At 45.8% G+C, this 14911-nt stretch overlaps 1 non-coding gene across 1 annotated transcript; it reads left to right on the forward strand.

The window, feature by feature from the left end:
- The first annotated feature begins 14589 nt into the window (after positions 1 to 14589).
- On the forward strand, positions 14590 to 14663 carry TRNAM-CAU. Its single transcript has one exon. It is a non-coding gene; the product is annotated as a tRNA-Met (tRNA).
- Positions 14664 to 14911: the final 248 nt, after the last annotated feature.

Consider the following 14911-nt stretch of genomic DNA (forward strand, 5'->3'; position numbering starts at 1 on the left):
TATAAGAGAATGAAAAGCTCTCTCTTTACAATAAAACGCGAACCGCGCGGAGCCCACCCTTTTTCGTTTTCTGCCGCCACTGGGTGGCCGCAGGGGAAACACAGCCCGGCCGCCTCTCGGGAAAGGGGGGGTGGGCCTACCTATCCCGAGGGAGCAGCTGAGAGGTTCCATATGCCGAGCCGAAGGGCAGAACTTCAGTGCGTGATCGTAGTATGTCACCTCGTCTCGTCCTCGCAGCATCGAAGAGTACCTATGCACTATGTTCCGGTTCACTGATAAGGAAGATAGAGTTGGGGTGGGGGTCTACGATGTGATACTATAGTATAGTATGCCCCGGGGAGAAAGATGCGCAACTCAAAACGGAAGCAGGAAGCGTGTTGTCAAAAATGTCGGAGGTTACCAGATCTCTGAGACTACCATCGATCCGACAGAGCGGAACGACCAGAAAAAGAAGTGGAGTTAGAAAGCCGTATGATAGGTGGTAACTATCTTGTACGGTTCGGGGGGTAAGCAGCGTACTCTGGGGGAATATTAGGCTCTATCGAACATACAGGGAATTGGAGGTAGCATTTTACTTATGTTAAGTCATGGACTGGTTTCTTCAGCCCTTTTTCTATGTGTTGGTGTTCTATATGACCGACATAAGACTCGACTTGTTAGATATTATGGAGGTTTAGTGAGCACCATGCCGAATTTCTCTACCATTTTCTTCTTTTTCACTTTAGCCAATATGAGTTTACCCGGCACTAGCAGCTTTATCGGGGAATTTCTAATCTTAGTAGGAGCTTTCCAAAGAAATAGCTTAGTAGCCACATTAGCTGCGCTTGGGATGATTTTAGGCGCGGCGTATTCCCTTTGGCTATATAATCGTGTGGTTTCTGGAAATTTAAAACCCGATTTCCTCTATAAATTCTCCGATCTAAATGGCAGAGAAGTTTCCATATTTCTACCTTTTCTTGTTGGAGGGGCGACCGTCCGTTGAACTACCAAAAAAGGATAAACCAATGTGATCATGACATTGTAGGTGCTTGCGATGGGACGGATGCGACTTCCCTCATAAGTAATGGGTGGCATAGCCCGTAGCAGAAGTCCCCTTTTTTTATCCATTTCTTTATTACCCCAGAGGGGCCCACCCTGGTGGGACCGAGAGAAAGAAAGGACGGGGGGGGGCGACCATGCATGGCACTTCTCGACCGTGTCTCCGAGGGACAGTTGAACGAGCGACTCATGAATGCTGCCGGGTCGGACGAGCCAATAACTCGAACGTGTTCGGTCAGTTTTTTGAGCAAGAATCACAGCGTTACCTTACCTTCACCATGATACGGACTCCAAGTTCTTATGGCAGAGCACGAGGAGTTTCCTTCAATATGATGATGAGAATGGAAACCAGAAGCACGACTGGGTCTTCGTAGTCCGAGATCATACTTATATATCAGTCACAGTAACGTAAGCATGAGACTTTTTGGTAGTACCGGTGAACCAGATGGCCGCGGCGAGGGAATCTGGGACGGAGGACTCGTAATATCTCTATAGATCTGGCAAAAGCGAAAGACCCCTAACGTCAGGGGCTGACCACTGAGCTCACTCAGGCCTCGCTGGGCGGGCCAGAGTGGGTGCGAGCTGGAATTGCCATAGCTTATGGTTAGAGCAATAGGAAAGGGCCCAGCAGAGAGAACAGTCAGGATAACGAGCGCGGAGCCCACTTGGCAGGCGGCAGGAGCAGCGGGCAAGTGCTTGCTTGGTAGGCCAACAGCCCTGTGAACCGGGCGGGGCACTCGACGAAAGGGGGGCACGCTGAGCAAGTACGCAAAATTGGCCCCGCGGAGCTTTCAAAAAGAAAAGCAAGGACCACTACGGGAGGTCGAACCACGGACCGGAGGTAGTAGAACGTGATCCGCACCGGTCAATATTGGATCAAACAATAGGGGACCGTAGCACTGACCTTTTTTTTCAAGACAATAGGTACTGTTCCCTACCGAGACAAGGGACACTCTCAACGGATCCTCCACGCGCTGGGCATACCATAGTTCTTCCGTGCGTCTTTATCGTGGCGGAAACAGAACAAGAGGGAAAGACCCGGCCGACTCGCCCAGGGCTCGAGGGCGAGCCATACGAGAGTGAGTCGAATTCTGTTTACGTTCTCGGTTTGGGTTCGGGCCCCTCTCGATCTTTTGCGTATAAGGGAAGGGGGAAGGAGTCTAAATCTATGGACATTAATGAACCACCATTGATGGACGTTGCACATGACACGAGAAATTCGACTCGACGGTCCGGTGCTAATAGAAGTCGCTTACTCTCCGTCTAGCGAAGGTGCCAGATCCTTAAAGTAAAGTATCTATCAGCCTAGTGTACCAACCACGTGGTACGACGGGCACTCAAAGACCTGGCGAATGAGGGCCCACCCCACCCAAGAGCGCTTATGTCATATGGGAACTCTCGGCTGGAAACAATCCTTATGGTTTTTATATCCGGTTAGAATAATAAGAAAGAATCAAAGTCCAGGTTGGTTGGTGAGCCTAGTGATAGGAGACTATCTAGCTTGGTTCGGAGAGCACTTGTTGGGTTTAAGATTCGTTTTTTGCTAAATGTTACGGCCTAAATGCTGAACTATTGACCCTACTTGTTCGGATGGGTGTTCACCCCAAAGTGTTCCCGGACTGCATGCATACATCCGTAAGTAACTTAGTGCAACATGGCAAATTTCATTGAGAGGAATCAGCAAAGAAAAGAAATCTTCTCCGGGTGACAGGACCACCCCGGCAGCGTGGCTTCTCTGCCGAGCAGGAAGCCACAAAAAGCATTGTGCTCTTGTAACTGATCTTTTAGTAGGCGAAGTTGCCGAATTCTGAAATCACTACAGGCACAGTGCAGGAAATTGTGAGTCCTAAAAAACAGATGCCCCATGATCATTGACTTACATCACGATATCTTTTTCTTCCTCATTCTTATTTTGGTTTTCGTATCACGGATGTTGGTTCGCGCTTTATGGCATTTCAACGAGCAAACTAATCCAATCCCGCAAAGGGCGGATCTCGACGTTCTCGTCATGGCCAAAGCGCCTAACGAGGGTGACTTTCCCCTAGACCAACCTCCCGTTGGCGGCTTGCCTGACCTCCGCGAGGAAATAGCCAGGTCTGCCCCTCATGAAGCAATTCTGTCGGAGCTAAGCTCCCGCGTCGAGACAATTTTCGAGGAAGTAGGAACCCAGGTTCCTTTAGAGGAAGGGCAGTCTTTGCGCGATTTCACACAAACTCAGGTCTTATGGGATGGAGAGGGCGAGGGTGAAGATACTCTTCAGGATATCTTTCGAGCCTACCTGGAAGAGGGAGAGGAAAGCGAGTTCGTTAGAACCGCCGCGAATCTGGCGAGAAAATATCGTCACGCGGAGCTAGGAGAGCCTGAGACGCCAGATCCCGAGGATCCCGTGGTCGAGCCTGAGGCTCATTCCATGAAATCCCTTGAAGGCACAGAAGCAAATGATGGGGTTAAGGAGGCAGGCCCGTCTTCTTCGCGGAAGCGTAAAAGGTGGGATGATGATTCGGGGTCCGAAGATGATGATTCGGGGGGATCTGGGGTTTCTCCGGATCCTGTTGAGATCATTTACGAAGGGGACGCACAAACCTGTCCCGCAGATGTAGATAAGATGCGGAGTAGGTATCCATCTTTGCAAATCGAGATACCGAGGCCTCCTATACCTGTAGGGTAGAGGGGGGATAGAAGAGAGGGTATGTGGGCTTCTATCAAATAGTGAAGACCCGGGAACGACAGTCGCTCGACGTAAGGAGAGGAACGAAATATCAATAGAGGCACGAAAACTGCTGGGTATGAAATTTGGGTAGGGTTGGCAGGGAAAGTCCAACTGACACTTTCTTTGATGCCCTTTTTTCTCCAACTGGCTCAGAGATTGCATTTGCCCTTAACCTCCTTTGAATCCATCGTTTAGACCCTCTCAATTGGTATTGGCATTGGCTCGAGAGCAAGGACCTTATTTGATCGCTTAGAACTTGATGGAAGGAAACTCACTCGCTCGAGATATGCTTAAGCTAGCTCAGGAAGAGTACTAATTTTATATGCCTTAAAGAGGGGATTCAAAGAACATTTAAGTTTGAAGTGAAAACAAAACAATAACTAAAAAAATTGACTGAGGAACTATCTAATACAACTATTACTTTCGAGGACAAGAAGGATGCTCTATATCTTTTTCCAATCCTGGCAAAGGGAAAGCCAGTAGAGTATGCCTTGGTTTAAGAGAGGAGCTCAGGTCCATCTTGTGCTCACAATACATCTTATTTAGCAGGACATCTTGGGCTCTTTAGAGAAAGGCGAAGTCTCTACTTGTTAACCATGGATGCCTGTTATATTTACTTATAGAGTGAAGAACAAGCCCACTTTCCATATCCCTTTCGTCCGGATGATCGATTGCCTCATTCTTCTTCGAAAATAAGTGCATTTGGCCATTGTGTTTTTCCAACTTTCGTAATAGATCTGGGCATGCATGGTTTTCAATAGATAACCCTAGGCCTTCTTCGTTTCCCCACGGGCATTCACTTCTCTTCAAGCTCGGGATTAGCGAAACATGGATCCGATGCCCATCTCTTTTTCCACTTTGCAAGGCTGAGAGACTTTACCAATTGATAAAAAAAAGCATGAGCAGGATCAGCAGAGGCAAAATCGAATAAAATGGCTTATTTGCACCTTTCTTTGGTAGGCAACGAATCTCACGGAATGTGGGAATCTTTTACAGATGTGAATTCTCGCTTTAACGCTTCGATAACATACTTAGAATCAGGTATCTTCGGGACCGGGGCTCGCCCTCAACAGATATTGTCTTTGCTTCCGCTGATGTCGCGTCAATTGCCCGAGGGAGCATAACACTGCAGGCCGCAATGAACATGCCCGCCGCATCTCGGATAATTGCTCCAGTTGCGCCAATTCCAGTATCCGAGACAGAAAGCAGCATCCACGTGAACTTTGACTGTTCATAATATGGGAAATTCCGAGGTGAAGGATGCCTGCTCAGGTCATGATATCACTGATCCAAACTACCAAATCTGAATCCTGACTAGTTAGCGAATCGTGTGCTCTGTGCGAATGTCTTTATTAGTCTATTTCATTTAAGCCCAAAGGATCTTCGAATACCGACTGGTCGTCCCAATCCAATCTCCCATCTGCTTATTCCAATTTTTCCTATTCCTAGCGAATCAAATGAGATTTCTGTTCTTCCATCAAGAGGAGATAGTTATAGTTATCGATAAAGCTAAAAAAAACCTGTTGACATCGATAAAGCTAAAAAAAACCTGTTGACATAGAATGCAATCGAAATAGAGACAACTAGGCGAAAAAAAGACCGAAAACAATAAGAAACTTCTACTCCCTAGGTGGTTATTTGCCGCATAAGACAGCGGTGGAAGCTGAAGGAAAGAGTGGGCTTTGAATCTAGGTATGCTTTCTAAGGATTGCGCTGCGCCTAGCCTACCTTTACGAACATACCTCTGTCTTTCAAACAAAGCCCTGTGTGTGGAACTACTTATATTTGTTTTCTAATTGCTTTTATCGGGCCATCGAGAAGTCAGTCAGCGGTTGGCTTGAGTCCTCAAGTTGGTCTTTAAGACTTAGCAGGGCCCTACACACAGTACACCTTAGTAGAAGGTAGATTTCTCTCACCCTATGTGCAATCAAGCTCAGAGACTTGAGCCGCAGAATCCCTTATTTCTTTTCTTTCTCATCGATCGAAAAAGGATGAACTAAAATGACTTGATTCGAAGCCACTTCTGACTTGGATTGATGAAACGAGAAGATTATTGGATTGGATTGTTGGTCTTTCACTAATGGAGCATCTCAGCCCTAGCCTTGAAGTTGAACATCCGGGGATATCTAAATATTGAACCAGTGATTCAAAAGAATGGCAAGTCAGCGGTTATGTGTTGACTTCAGAAACAGGAATCTTGCCACTCCAAAGGACGAGTATCCAATGCCGATAGCTGACCTACTGGTAGATTCGGCAGCTTGTATTGAGCCTCTTGGATGCCCACTCAGGATATAACCAGGTGCCAATCGCCGAAGAAGATATTAACAAGAATTTAGATGCCCTGGTCCAGTTGGTGCCTATGATTTGTCGATCAATTCCTCGGGTCAAGGGGCGCACCTATGATGTATAATCTTCACTACTAGTCAATCCAGGGAAATATTCCTTCTGGCCTTTTATAGATGGATACCTTTTTCTTAGAAAAAATCCCCTTTCAGGTTTAATGATCAAGCAGCGGGGTACCGATTATCCTCTTTTTGCCGGAGGAAGCGAGGAAACAGAGCTAACGGAATTTCATTGTAAAGAAAATGACTCATAAGGAGGTCAGTCATAAAATCCTTAAACACTAGATCATGACTATATACCCGGATCTCATTCCTTGAAAGATCCCAGGTCGCTTCGCTTAATCAAAGATAAGAAATATCATAGCTGCTTACGAATGCCATCCAACGAGGTAGAACCACCTTCTAATCCTTATGGAGTTTAAGAACAACGTCCACTTGGATTTTCTATACTAGTTAGCCGCAGAAAAAGACGAAAGCGAGCCAAAACATGTAAATCAAAAAACAAAAGAAGGGAACATCCACTGCTGAAATACACTTGCATCGTCGTTAAACAGGAACTCAAAAACGGCACTATAGCATTGGAATTATGGAATTTGAATGGATTGAGTACATCAAGATGAAGAAATTAACGTAATAAGCGATATTCTCAAAAGATTCGGTCATGCCAGAAACCTCAGTGTGCATGGCACTAAAAAAGGGTACAAAGAACCTGAGATGCAAGTAATGGCTGAATAGCCGGGGAAACACTAAATAAAGACAAGTGTCATCCGGACTTACTTGATTGATTGAATCGAGAGATGGAAATGCCATTGAGAGATTAGAAGGGATAGAGAAAACGTCAGATAGAGGTCGTGCTTCTGCTCAGTCCAAAAGAACAATCTGAGTGAGGATAAGGTGGTTTATGTTAGGGTCCGAGAAAGCAACTTGACATGCCAATCCTAACAAGAATTCCACTCTTTCTGGTCATGTCAGAAACCACCTCTTGGAAAGCAGATCGAAAGCCAATCGTTTCAGAAGATGATGACCCTCTTGTGCTCCTACGTTCCTGCTAGTTGGTGGATGAAGAATAGGAGAGAGCTTGCTTGAGTAGAAGATAACCCGCGAGAAGGATGTTTTGTAGCGCTTTCTCATACAAAAGGAAAAGGCGTCACGACCGATCGATAAAGAAAAGAACCGCAGCGCTGTCGCCCACCCCGCTTTGGGCACGGGGAGGCGAGAACCACCGCTTTTAGGAAAGAAGCCTACAATTTGATTCTCGTCTCGTTTCACTTGCATTTTCTTTCGTTCAGTCTCGTTCTGAGAGTGGAATCGAACCACTCACTCCGTTTGGATTTCGAGTCCAAAGGGCCCAGCCAGCGAAAGAGGATTTACAGTCCCACGCAGCCTGCCAGAACCTTTTTCTTGCTTGATTTTTATACGATTTTTTGAGCAACTAGCGCGAAAGCCGTTGCGCGTTAGCGCATCCGTTTTCTTGCTTGATTTTTATACGATTTTCTGAAGTGATCTGTCCAACTAAGTAGAAAAGGACACTAGAGTGTGGCTACACGTGGTATAGGGCTGCTCGTCCCGCCTGGTGTTGAGAAATGACATCCAATCTTTCGGTACCTAGAATATATTCTAGGTGGATAAACTTATTTTTGATCAGCATCAATGGGAGATCTGATGTTTTAGAATGACCTTCCCCCGATCAGAGAAGGGGCTTGGTCTGGAACGGATTGAGACGGAAAGCGGTAATCAATCGCCGCGTGGTGGAACGCTTGTTGGAGAAGGGTAAGCGCCTCCATGTCGTAGGGGTGGGTAGGCCAATAGAAGACTAGGGAACTTAGCCTAGCCACTCAGTTCTGCCCCGAGCCAAGTCTATTTAGTGTCAGCGAACACATACCACTATCTATATATAGGTTTTTCTTTTTCGTAGAGGTTGTCGCTTAGGTCCTTGGACCCTTCCTTCATGAAGCTTGAGGAAGCACTCACTTTTCTATCCACGGCATTCTTGGTTCTGCACTTAGTCTTGAACCTGTGTTGGTTTGGGACGTCAATCTCATTCGTCAGCGGTGTGTGCCGCGTACTATGATTGCTTTCTTCTTGCTGTCAAATCCCAGTCTATCTTTCACTGAGCTTCCTTCGCTTGGAATTCAAAGTCCAAAAAAAAGAAAGAAAGCGTACTGTGAGGTATGAATGATCAAATGTCTACGGGTGTCATTGAATATCATGGGGTACGAACTTCTAAGGTCATGGCGTAGGGTATTGGATAGGCTGGTCCGCTGGTCGAAGTCATTGCAGGGTGTGCTACGGACAGCTATTGTTCCAGGGCATTTCCTTTCTCTCGTCATCACGCCAACATACACAAGGCTTGCCTTCACAGGGCCCCACCTTGACTTGCCATCATGGCTACACTCTTTTCATCAAAGCAACTCTTCTTAAGAAGACCCCTTGGTCCCCACAACGAAGTTCCTCCATAGAGAACCCAACTGCACAGCACCATCGCAAAGGTTTCTTCGTAACTCGATTAGTCTCACTCAAGAGAACTCATCTACACGGAAGGTCTTTTAAGTGCCAGTTGTACCCGCACAGAAGTTCTGCGCCCTCAACTACACCAGGATGCCCCCTGCAGTAGCATCACAACTTTTCTCACCATGGACAGCTCGCCAGTCTTCTTGCATCAGCCACACCTAATTACAAATGACCTTGGCCTCTCCATGCTCGTCATTTACATTTAAACTGCACACCCCCTTGTTGAGGTCTTACTCCAAAGGTACGGCCTCTAGCACATGACCATTCCTCACTCAAGTCATCGACACCCTCGTCGATGTACGTGTTGAAAGAAGAAATTCCACTATCTCTCAAACGAAATGAGGTTTTTGAACTCCTATATAACAGAGTTTCATTGATGCCAAAGGGGGTTTTCCTCAAACGATTGGAACCAGAATAAAATAAAAAAAAGAATGAAAGAGTCAATCTATCTTAGTCAAGGCGCTCGCTCTGCCACAAAGGGAGGCACTGGCAAAATCTAAATAGAAAAGAATAGTGTGGTTCAGCGTTGCTATCCCTCGGTCTCCCCAATCAAGGGCTTATAGCAACCTCTATCAACACAACTATCCGAACACCTATTGCTTGCTTTAGCTCCAACTACTGCTAGCTTTAGCTGCAACTATCTTCCGACTCTCTACTTGTTCGTTGCCCGACGCGGCTCTGCCTCTGCCTGTTTTTGAGCTCAATAAAAGAGAAAGTTTCATGCCAGTATGGGCGAAAACCATCAATTTTCACATTCCCCTAATAAATGGGTGTTTTTGAGGTCCTTTTTCCGATCAGTTTCATGCCAGTATGGGGTCAAAGTATACAAAAATCACATTCTCCCCGTAGAACGCTGTTTTTAGAGCTCTCCTTTTTTGGAAACTTTCATTGCGCATAGTACGAAAACCAACAGAAATCCCACTGGCAAAGGTGTTGTGCCGGTTGCCGACCAGGCGATCGACCAGCTTCCGACCAGAAGCGTTGGTCCAGTGAGGTGAGCCACGACCAGAACAGAGCTGTTACAAAGGAAGCCCACTCCCTTATGTTCTGATGGGAAATAGGACTAGGATCTGTAATAGTTGTATCTGCTTTCCTTTGGTTTGCATGGGCACGTGATACATTCCTAGCATGACGTTGGAACAAGCAAGGACCCAGCGTGATCCAGAGGGCAAGCCCATCCCGGGTAACTTTGTATCCTGACCCAAGCCGGAAGTTTGTCGAACTTGTAGTCTAGGACATTGGTAGGGATCCGCATGGGCACGCTGAACAATCCGATGGCCACCCACAACACGAAACATCGGCCCCGCTCGTAGCGCTTGCCGATCATCCCTATCTCTACCGGGCCCGTATTCCCCGCCTCGCTGATACTTATTCATTTCTTTGAATCGATAAAGATGGGTATCCATGCCTCTTAGTTCCGGGGAGATACTGGTTATGCCAGTGTGGACAAGTTCAAATGGAGCAAACCCGCAAGAGCATGGAGCATAGGATTTGAATTAGCCCAGGAGGCGCGGGCGAGCAACTAAAGCCGACTTCCTTCCTCTGATTGGAATTGGTTGAAAGGAAACCGGAACTGGAAGATTGACTCGGGGAAACAGGAAATCCTTAATGCCGTGGGAAATCCATTGAGTATCCAAGGAAAAGGCAAGCTCAAGGTATTCTCCCCAATCTTTCCCTTTCGGTCAGACAGCACTGGTCAATAGGATCGGGTGGGCTGGGCACATAGCCGGAGATAAGAAATGGCAACAAGGCTCAACAGAGCAGAGAGACAAGAATACCTATATAGAGACATGAGAAAGAATAAGCCAAGGACAAAACGAGAATTCCGCATCCGGTGAAAGCTGAAGTCACATAGGGAAGGGAGTTTCTGCAGATGGAGAAAAGGGAGATATCACACTGTGTGTGATAGGTTATTAGCTGGAGGATTGAGATTGGTATATGGCATTCAGATAGTCCTTCTGAACTGAAATCATGGAAAGACTAGGCTCACCAGGCAGGGAAAGCTAGATATAGCCTAAAAAACCTCCACTTACGGATTCACATACTGGTTGGTATGTTCATCAAGTTCTCGATTACTACTTACGGTGCCCACTGACTCCCTTTAATGGTACGCCAAGATATCGCTCATAACGACTGCAAAGGCATATTTATTAGCCAGCTGTGGGATACTGCCCTAAAGCTGCTGTTCCGGTGATTAGATCAAAATAGAGTTCTTTCTACAAGAGCATCTCAAGTTGGTCAGGCGTCCCCAGGAGTGTTTCGATATCAGCAAGCACATTCTAACTATCTATAAATGGCATTTCGAGGTGAGAGAGAGTTCCAGCATATTACACAAAAGAGTGGGTAGACACATGCGTTGAGGCATTCCCTACAACAGGTGGATAAAGCCGTTTCTAGGCCATAGAAAAACATAGCATGTGACATTTATTTACATAGGACCAAGCATAATCGTTTTAGATAAGAATCAATCAGCAGGTGAAAGGCAAGCACTTCCTTCCCTGAATCCTACTCTTGCCCTAAAAAAGTACTAACTAAAGCCAAATCGAATGAAATATGCCTCTCTACGCGAATAAGCAGAAGTGAGCCCAATAGAACAGATCAGGAAAGAGTTTACTAAGCTATCGCGCGCAGTAAAGAGAATACCATATCTAGTTCCTGGCTAGCTCCCATCTTCGATGCATGGATCTGACTAACCGGAGATCGGACTCGTGTGCTTGAATCAAAAGAAAATACCGGTATTCTGTTCCAAATTAGGCTTGTAATTAGAGTTACCAATGGTAAGGATTGGCGTGGGTTTAGAGTGGGTAGCCCGCTCGCTATCTATGTCTTTCATTCCCATGGATTGGAAAACATCTTACTCGCCATGGGGCGAAACTTCTCATCGTCAGCCTAAGTGATTGTTTCTGTAAGCTAGAGAGAAGTACCCTTGATTGGGTGCTTCGAACGCCCTTCGGGAAGTGAAAGTGAAGGTTGATCAATAGCTTGAATCAGGACGATGCCGCTTAGAAAAGTCTTCTTTCTTCCTTTTCATTGTGACTCAAAAGCCACAAACAAGGGTTACTATTCAGGAGTGGAATTGCATTCTGTACAATGGGCATTTTCATTTCTCTTTCTGTGCTATGGCTATGGTTGACTTCTGTCTCTCGACATGTAGAGAAGCTGATCAAAAGGAAATAGTCTTCCAGATGGCAAATATGTGAACCATAAACCGTAGATTTACCACCAATTGTGACTCAGGGAGATGAAAGGTAGAGAATGGCTTATTCGTAAAAGAAGGCTCCCAGCCAAATATAGAATAGAAAGGAAGGGGCATCCCCGTGAGAAAACCAGGTGGTGTTACTTTCCTGCTTCCACCTGAACCTGCTTGCAGGCCTTATAGAAAAGTCTTGTATAAGATAACTAGCTTGACAACAGGAATTCTCTAACTTACTTGTAGATAACGAACTTGCTGAAGGAGGTTAAGATAGTTTTCCGTTAATGGGGAGAGAGAAAAAGAGTCCTCGCTTTCATAATCGGTAATCAGAGTCCAGGCTTCCAAAAGCCATATTTTACGACAACCTATGAACCGACTAACTCAACAGCTGGCCTTAGAGAAACTGTCCTAACTTATCCAAGTAGTCCTAATAAATAGCCATGATGAAATACTCTTCCTTTCCCTGCGGCACTCGCTTGAAGGACTCGAAAGCTGACTAATGCTGATAGGAAAACAGAGCTTCCTTCAAACGCTGATCGATACCATCCACCAGAAGAAAACGTGACCGCAACTACTTCCCGAATCAGCACCGTCTGGAGGCTTTGCATCTGTATTTGGAGCTGGGCATGCATCCATTGATTCTAGCACTTGGAGCTTTGAACGCTCGAAAGAGAAATACAATCTCCGCCCTACAAGTGGATCGATAGGTTCATACATCTTGTAGTCGGTGCAGTTCTGGGAAGGAATGGGCTAGTATGAGTTCTGGTTTAGTCAGTAGTTCACTTCTCCCTTCTTGTCCGCAAACAAAGCAAACTAGAAACCTGCTTTTGCTGAAGACAGTGCTCAATGAGAGGAGGTGGGCAAGTATTAGTTAAGGGATATCAGGAAGGAGGTCGAAGAAAGGGGAAAGAGCTTCATCGTCGATTAGCAATTGAAAGTAGGGGAAACTATGATTCTATCGAATGTGCGTATCCATTGGGGCTAGTGAAAGATTACGGTAGGGGAACCCGTTTCACTACTGACTTCGTGTATGAGTGACAAAAAGTAAGGGCAGAATAGCCCCTTCAAAGTAGGGGCTTCACAACCCGCTTCTCTTCCTTAATTTAGTGAATGGTGGGTGCGCAAAGTCTTGAGTTTTGGACCTGTTACGGACAAAAGGAGAAGACAACCATTGTACCGATCCACTACTTGAATCTACGAGGACTAGTTTAGTCGGATCTATTGTTTTACCACTCACTAACAGGACTTTCCTGCTTAGGATTGATAAGATAAGAAGATCGTTTTCTTTCTCTTGCTCTGTATAATAGAAATAGTGTACTAAGGTAAGTTCCATTAAGTTAGGGCTGGTTAGTGAAGTTAAGTAAGAGGGAGTTCTAGTTAAGTATGCCCATAGCTCTTGCTTCTAATTGGTTAGTGCAGGATACTACTCTCCCCGTCCAGTTCTGGAGAAGAGAAAGGTTGCGTTCCTTCTTTTCTTTCAGATAGTGGGATGCGTTGATCTGCTGAATCAAGAAGATCAAGTCCTCCCGGGCAAGGCGAACCTAGTGGTTTCTAGTTCAGTGCAGCCTTTTCCTCAGAGCTATTTGACAATGGGCCCAATGAAGACTTCTTCCCCCCGAGGATAAGTCGATACTAGTTTCTGGTCTGCTTTGGAGAGTAGAAGTCGATATTTGTTTCTGGTCTGCTACTGAACTTCGCATCGCGCTAGGTGAGACGAGAAGTGCCAGCAAAGGCCTCTGTTACGGATTACGGGAAACAAGCAAACAGAACAGGTTTGATAACTTACTCGGGTGCCGGGGCCTCGGATCCAGAGGTTCCAGGAAGGAGGAAGGCTCGTTTCATTATCGAATATCGTGTAGAACTCACTTGCCCTGCCTTTTGCTAGGAATCCTATCGTTATGCTTTGGTCGGGTTATCCCATAAATCAAGGGCCCTACTATTCTATTATTTTTTGTTCAGATCTGAAAGGACAGATAGAAAGCTTAAACCCAGCTTGGGGAGAAAGATGAATCTTGGCGAGAGTAAGGAATCGCACCCTTAGCGTGAGGGGAATAGCCGGTTTCCTTTCCTTAACTAGACTACCTTACGGTAGCTCGACTGGGCACGTCAACGTATGTATTCTGTCTTCCCAATCAAACATTAGTCATTGCAGCTATTTCATCTGGTCTACTAGAGTAGAGAGATCTCTCACTTCACTGCACATCGCACTAACTAATAGCTAGCCGCCTCACGGATCACCTTATTATGTGCAGCTAAAGCGGGGTGTGTGCATTGTTCAACTAGAGCCGAGGAGGACAAAAGAATAAGGAACAATAGGTTCGCTACCCGATTTCAATAGTTTCCTTGATTTGAAATCAATCCAATATCCTTTCGAGAATCTAGAGTGATATCAACAACCTCCTAGTTGAAGTACAGACGAGGAAGCAGCCTATTAGTTTCAGTCCAGTCCAGGAAAGGAGCGGAGCCTATTGATATAGCTTAGTAGAGCTTCGCCATGATAGCAGTTTGTTTTAACAAGTAGTAGGAATGCGTGCTGATGTGCCAAATCTCCTCGTGCTCCTTCCGGATAATCCGAAATCTAGGGGTAAAGGAAAGATCAAGGTTTTCTCCTTGATCAATCGACTTGCCTGCTTCCTTTCATCTGGCCAACGGTTCCTGTATCATTAGCTAGATCTGTTATGTCAACCTCAGAGACAGATGCTTATGTAAGAAGAAGGTATCCCGAGGGGAACATGTCAAGTATCCGCCTGGCATCGAACTCTATTTTATGTATGTTAATGAAAGGTTTAGACTAAAGCGGGGTAGAGGAATTGGTCAACTCATCAGGCTCATGACCTGAAGACAGCAGGTTCGAATCCTGTCCCCGCCTAATCACGTGTACGATTCAATGAAATAGCTATTTGGAGTCCACTGATGATTTGCTAATTGTTTGATGATCCTTGACTAGCTATATAGACCCTAGGAACTTGCATGTGCTATTACTGCTGTATAAAGGAAAGGTGGCTCACGTTACCACTCTCCCCTATTCCTACAGGAAGGAAGAGTCCATCAAATGCAAGTCGCTACCAGTTTCCTATTTTGGATGAATACCATCGCACCATTTGACCTCGAAGTAAC

Source organism: Hordeum vulgare, unplaced genomic scaffold (genome assembly GCF_904849725.1).
Source record: "Hordeum vulgare subsp. vulgare unplaced genomic scaffold, MorexV3_pseudomolecules_assembly, whole genome shotgun sequence".
Taxonomy (NCBI): Eukaryota; Viridiplantae; Streptophyta; class Magnoliopsida; order Poales; family Poaceae; genus Hordeum; species Hordeum vulgare.